Here is a 6,644-nt window from a genome sequence, read left to right on the forward strand (position 1 = left end):
TAAAGTCTTTGGGACTTCAGAGACTGTAAAAATAGGAAGGATTTTGTCCAGTCAGACATAGCTATGTATTTTACTGGGACTATGTAGACTTTGAAGATGGATTTCTCTTCTTGAACTATGTAAGAAATGTCAATATATTGCTAGGTAAATGGGGAAGACTTGCTCTTTTCTCATGTCATACAGACTAATGTTTCTTTATTGAGTGCTAAAGACTGCTTCAGAGCTCACTTGTTGGAAATTGTTTCGTCCTGACACAGGTAAGGTGCTAATTTTCTTCAGGAACTGTGTTTTTTGTTAATGTGTTTGGAAGTTGCTCCAGGGGCTGGGATCTACCCTGATTTCCACTCTTGAGCTCTCTGATAAGTTCAAACATGTCAGTACCAGCTGATTGCTCTGCTGGTTCAGCTGCCTGATCACTTGAGCAATCAGTAATTTACATGGCAAAGCTTCAAGCCTCTTTCAGGCCCAGCACACACAGCTAGAGAAGTGCTGCATGGGAACCCTCACTGAAGTGCTAGACAAGTTGTTTTTAACCTGGGCTCAGTATTGGCTAATTTCATCAAGCCTGCCAAAAATGTTTTCTGCTCTTCCTACAATGTGAGTGCTGAAAATGCTTTCATTTGCTTCCCAGAGCAGAGAAGGGAAGTGTGTAGCTTACCAGGATAATGGAAATTCTGAAAGCTGCCTTTATTTAAAAAAAAACAAACCAACCCAACATCTAAATGTTTCCTTCACCTGGACCTGAGCATTTTCCCCTAAAAGTCTCTGACATGTATTCTTGCCTTGAATGAATTAAGAAGCTCAACTTCCTGCTGTGAGGAGTAAAGATTAAAATATGAAGTTATAAAAAGGAGACATCTCCTGAATAGGAAAATATTTGCCAAAGGGTGGGCCATAAAAAGCTAAGATCTGCCTATGCACCCACACACAGCTAAACCAAACGCTTGAGAGTAATATGACTGAAAGTGGCTGATCACTGTGCTGTAGCATCTTTCCTGCTTCCATCTACCAAGTGCAATGCAGTGGTAGTGAAAGGGTGATGATGATAACTTGCATATTGATCTTACCATTCTCTGTGCAGGTGATGAAGAGTGTGTGTGTGTGTGTGGGTATGGGTATGTGTGTGCATGTCCGCGTGCCGTAATCACAGATAAGCTACTCACAGTGCAGGTGACTGCTGGCTCTGTAATGCCAGATTGACCAGAAGTAACCTGCGATCCCACCTGTTCCCAGTGCACCAAATCCCTCTGGTCTGGCAAACTATGTTCAGCTATGCTGTACTCCTGCCCCATGCTGGTGAAGAGCATCCTAGATCTCAAATATACCGTGTGTGTTGCAAGTCACCCATGGGACCAAATGCACAAGCAGATCGTCACATCTACTCTTTTTTTAGTTCCTAAATCCTAAGTCTTCCTCAAACAGAGTCTGCCCTGAAACTAGCTTTGCCCTCTCTCAAGAGTTTTGTCTTGGCTCTCTTAGACACGATGGGAAAACTGCAGAGTTATTTTTAACAGCACCTCATCAAATCTGTGTTGCCTATTGCTTTGGTTCATGAGTCCTCCACCTGGGGTGATTCTGCTTATAAATACTGGAAAGGGTTCACCTTCAAGGATGATGATTTAATTAGAAGTGCAAAGAGCTATGGCCCAACATGTCAGTGACTAATGAAGGAGCTTTTGTGGCTGGTGGAGAGCAGTTTGCCAAGGTGTCCATTCATTTCTGTGCGTATAAGATGAAATGCAACTGAAGCTGTTGCCATTTTAAGAGAAATCTTATTAGAGTCTGGGCAGGGATAGCAGGAAAAAATAAATGGCTTTTGGTGCTTCATCTGTTTGTATGTAGGTTCAGGTGTGATTATGTAGTCTGTTATCAACTTTAATTAAGCTTTCCCTTTGCTCCCAATCTTAAGGCTTAAATATAATTTATACTATAAGAAAGACAGGTGTTATGAGCTCTGTGTTTCAAAGTTCAAATTGATTTAGGTTACATTTAATTTTAATTTCCCTGTGGAAGCATATAATTTTACTATTACTGATGTTGGGGCAATAACACAGAGGTGAAGAAACTGGTACAGAGCAGAGCCTTACAGCTGTCTAATGCTTTTCTTCATGAACAAAAGTATCCCTGCCTTGTGCTTTTAAGATAATTTTATTTAAATCCAGTTCCAGTGGGATCCCACTTTCCTGTGAGCCTCTGGCTGCCCAGACAAGAGAGGACGTGACAGTCAGACATCAGCCATCAGAACACTGCTGTGCAAACATACAGATAGGCTCTAGCAGCCCTATCCCTACCTGGGAACAAAGATGAGGTCCTTAATGCTACCAGCCTGTTTATCTTCAACAACAAGAGCCCTTTTCTTAGCATGGGAGCTATGTGAGGCTCCTGAGAGGGCTGGGATCAGCAGCTCCTGGTAAGGCAGGCGCTCTGGGCACCATAGGCAGGACAGCCATTCGATTTCAAGCCCCTGGACTGAGCCTCATCCATCAGAATTGAGCGTTCAGTCTTTGAGGCTCTGAGATATTTGGGAATGATGTGCACTGGGACTTGCCTTGGACACAGGGGACCCCTTGCTTCCACTTTTCTGGTTTTACAGAAGGAGGGTGGGGGCCACCGCATGAGGGGGCATAAGCCACAGGGGTGCAAGACCTCAGAGTGGGGCAGCAGTGGTGGCTGGGGTAGTGTGGGAGCAGCAGCATGACAGGGACTGCGAGATGCCGGTAATGCTGTCAGCAGAGAAGATGGGAAGAAGATGTTCCCTAGGATCCAGAGGTGGATGCACTGAGTTTCTGCCACCTCAAAAGCCTCTGAAAATTGAGGGCAAGGTAGGATGGTAGGAAAGGATGAGTCCTGCAAAGGGATGGGAGGGGAGAGGATTTTCAAGCCCTCCATGAACTTGGTATGTTTTCTTTCCATAAAGCTGCAGGATCACCCATAGCCAGTCTCTAGCTGGTGGAAGGGTCTATCACAGTACGTTTCCTTTGCTTGGTATTTCCAACGCCTGACAGCAATGTTCCCTTCTCTCCCCATGCCATCCAAGGCCTCTTTTGCATTACAGATAGCACTGAAACCACTGCTTTCTCTATCAAACTGTTAAATCAGGTTGATTTTTTTATCCCATCGGGACTGGAACTCTTAAAGAAAGCATGCTGGAAAAACTTTAGGTGCAAATATGTAGCTTAACTCAACTGAATAACTTCATGTTACAATTTTGATGACAAATTTCCCTTAATGATGGCATTTCTCCAGGTTTTCCACCTTGTTTTCCCATTGTGTTGTGGATTTCTCTACGATCTCACCATTATGTGATATCTTTTTATGAGACACCTTTCTTACTCTCAATTAAATGTAAGAGTATGGGGGTTTCTTTTATGCTTTCTGATAGACTCAGAGAATGAAAACTTGGCAGTTTCAGTGTAAAATAAGTAACCTCCACAATTTATCTCAAATTAATTTTGGTTTTTTGGGGTACTTTGAGAAACTGGTTTGGGCATTACTCTTCCATGGGCAACGGTAATGATCAGTTTCTTTCACACTCAGTCCCAGATATTTTGAAATCTTTTCCATGTATATATTTCCCATTGAAAAAAAATAAAAATCCCTAGCTAGGAATTTTGTATGTTTCTATTCCAGTAGCATGAGGACACACACCTGCAGCAGCCTTCCTCTTGAGAAGCACATTCCAGAGAGATGGGTTTTCATCTTATGCTCAAATGATTGCTCCAAGAGGGAGGGAATTTGTCCCCCTCCCTCCCCCCACAAGCCATGGCTGTGTTCAGTCAGCTATGTGTTCAGGGTCATCTCTGATGGTTGTCCCCTTGCCTACCATCAGGCCTGAAAAATAGCAAGCACAACTTCAGCAGGTGCCTGTGAAGGGGAAAGTCATTCACCTCAGAGAACAAAGGCACTTAAAATAGAACCGGGAGGAAGTTGCTGCAGGGTGGGCAGCCAGGGTGCTGAACGCTGAAGGCCTGCTGGGAAGTTTACAGGGTCCTTGTCAACCCTGAAAGTAGTTACAGATCCTTTTTCTGTCAATTCTAGCACTTTCCTGCCCTGAAATTCTGAAACAAAGGAGCATAACATTCATTGTGAAGAAAGAAGGAATAGTACAGATAGTAAAAGAATACCCAGGGAAGCACACTGTATGACCCTCGAACAGCGTTAGCAGTGTCTGCTGGGCTGGTGCACTTCCTACAGAAGCATTTTGCTTCTGGGAAGGTGGTCAGGTTCCCCTTGGGAGGTGCAGGCAAGCCCAGAGAAAATTAATGGCGAAAAGTACTCTTTTTCCTGATGGAATGTCTCATAGTCTACCACGAGAGCCCATTAAGTAAGTGATGTGACCTAAAATAACCTGACTAACACTAAAACTATGAACAGACCATCCAAACTGTATGCTGTTTTTTCTTTTACCTTTCTTTTCTTTTAAAAGAGATCTCTTCTCTGGGAGAGCTTTTCAGCCTACTCAGGAAAATGGTGTACTGGCAGAGTTTGCCTTTCCAGCTGCCCCCTTTATCCCACCTCTTTGATGTTCATGTCTTCAGAAAAAAACAGAACACCTCAAAAATCCCAAGCCCAGCCAATCAAAAGAACCCCTCTTCACATCCTGGCTGTGCAGGCAAATGATGTTGGGTATCAAAATCTGAAGATATTTACCCCGAATTATTTAATGCAAGGAACCAGACGGAGACCTATTGCCATTCACCCACCTGCAAGCCAGGGATGGATATCACCCTCCAGCTGCTAGGGAAAGTGGGAAACCTGGTTGCACAAAGCTCCTCTGGACTTCCGTTTGTCCCAGATTGTAGCCCAGGGTTGCTTTTGTTTGATTTTCAACTATGTTATTTGGTGCAGTAATATCTCACCTTGCTTTTAACTCCTAACTCTACTCAGCTACAGTAATGCTGCTATGGAGCTCACCTGGTAAAAAAAAAATATTGACCAAAGGACAAACTTTAACCTTTAAACCATCAAAATTTCTTTGGTTCTGAATAGGAAAAACAAGCTCCAACCTAAAACAAAGGAGAGAGAAAAACTGAACCAAGTTTAACATAATTGTGTTAAACAGACAATTTAAGTGAAACAGTAATGGAATAATGAAGGCTAAAAGGGTTCTTAGAAAAGTGAGGGAGTTGCTAACTCATTTGAGACTGAAAGGGAGAGTTAATTACTATCTGTGAATCATTAAAGGGTTAGTGGAGTTTGGGGCATAAGGAAAAGTATGAGTGACAGTTTTGTGCAAGATGTACTTGCATCGATACTTTGACGTTCTGGAACTTTAGGGCTTGTCTTTTGAGATCTCATGCTGATGCCAAGTGTTGTTTTCACTTAAATGAGCATTTTCCAAGAAGTGTGTAACATACCAGGATACAGACATACAGGATCCATGAGTGTGGACAGTTCTCTTACAAGGAAGTGTTTGAAATGGTGCTGGTAGAGACACATCAGCAAGTTTTCTTTCATCTTGGTCCTGTGAACTAATGCATCATGCAGGAACTTGACTGCTCCCAGCTGTATTTGTGTGAGAAAAGACATTACTTCTCCCTCCAAAGCTTGGCTAGATGAGAGTAGGACAGACACTTCCTTTAAGCTTCTGTCACATGTTTAACTAGCTCTACCACTCCAGTGCTGCTTGTAAAAATTAAAAGCCAATGAAACCCCAAGCCAAGGGACTGTACCCATGTTTACAGTTATGCATACTAAAGATCTGTCTAGATCCAGGGTATGGAGCCAGGCACCCTGCAGGTCTGAGCCTCCATGTGTTAAGCAACAGCCCACTTCCACTCTGATTTAAGCAGCAGGAGACTTGCCATGAATTTCTTTGAATATGGGGCCTCCAACAGCATCTTCACTTCATAAGGAGGATAAATGTTAGCAGGCATATTGAATACAGATAAGGAGGAAGTTGGCACTTTCCAGACTGTCAGCCAAATGTAGATTCAGGGAGATACTGGAATATTTCCACTATCAGGAGTAATCAGGAGTTTAAAATGTGAATATTTCCTTCCTCCATCATATGCTTATTCTTGTCTGTCACTGAAGGCAAGTTTTGGTGGGTAATGCTGCCACAGAACCTTTGCTTGAGGGCAGCCAAGAGCCAGGGGAACAAATGGATCAAGCCTCAAATTTGCCCCAAAATCTTTCACCTCTTTTCAGAGGACAAGGAGGAAGCTTGAATAGAATATGAAAGTGGCCTGAGACTCAGAGGTCCTAAATGCTACTAGAAAATAAATTTCTATTTGTAAATGCAGTACTAATGCCCCATTCAGCTCAAGCTGAGTGCACCAGAAAGGCTCTTGTGGGAATCAAAAACAACTGAATTGCCCCCAAAATTGCCATGTCAATAAAATTATAGTTTTCTGTGGAGGTTTTTTTGCATGTTTAAATTAGATTCTTATCAATAAAATGTTTCTCTATGAAAAAAAAAAGCCTCAACAAACCAGAACAAATGAATAAATCTTTTTTTCAAGACAGTGTTTTTCATCCTGTTTGAAAATACTTCATGGGTAATTCCTAATTTAATTTTTTGTTTTTTTTTTTTTTTTTTTTTTTTTTTTAGTGTGACAGTATTTGGTTTGGTTGATTTTGTTTGTTGTTGTTGGTGTTTGGTTTTTTTATGGTGGTTTTTGTTTGGATTTTTTTGTTAGTTT

Source organism: Nestor notabilis, unplaced genomic scaffold, assembly GCF_000696875.1.
Source record: "Nestor notabilis isolate BGI_N333 unplaced genomic scaffold, ASM69687v1 scaffold24798, whole genome shotgun sequence".
Classification (NCBI taxonomy): Eukaryota; Metazoa; Chordata; class Aves; order Psittaciformes; family Psittacidae; genus Nestor; species Nestor notabilis.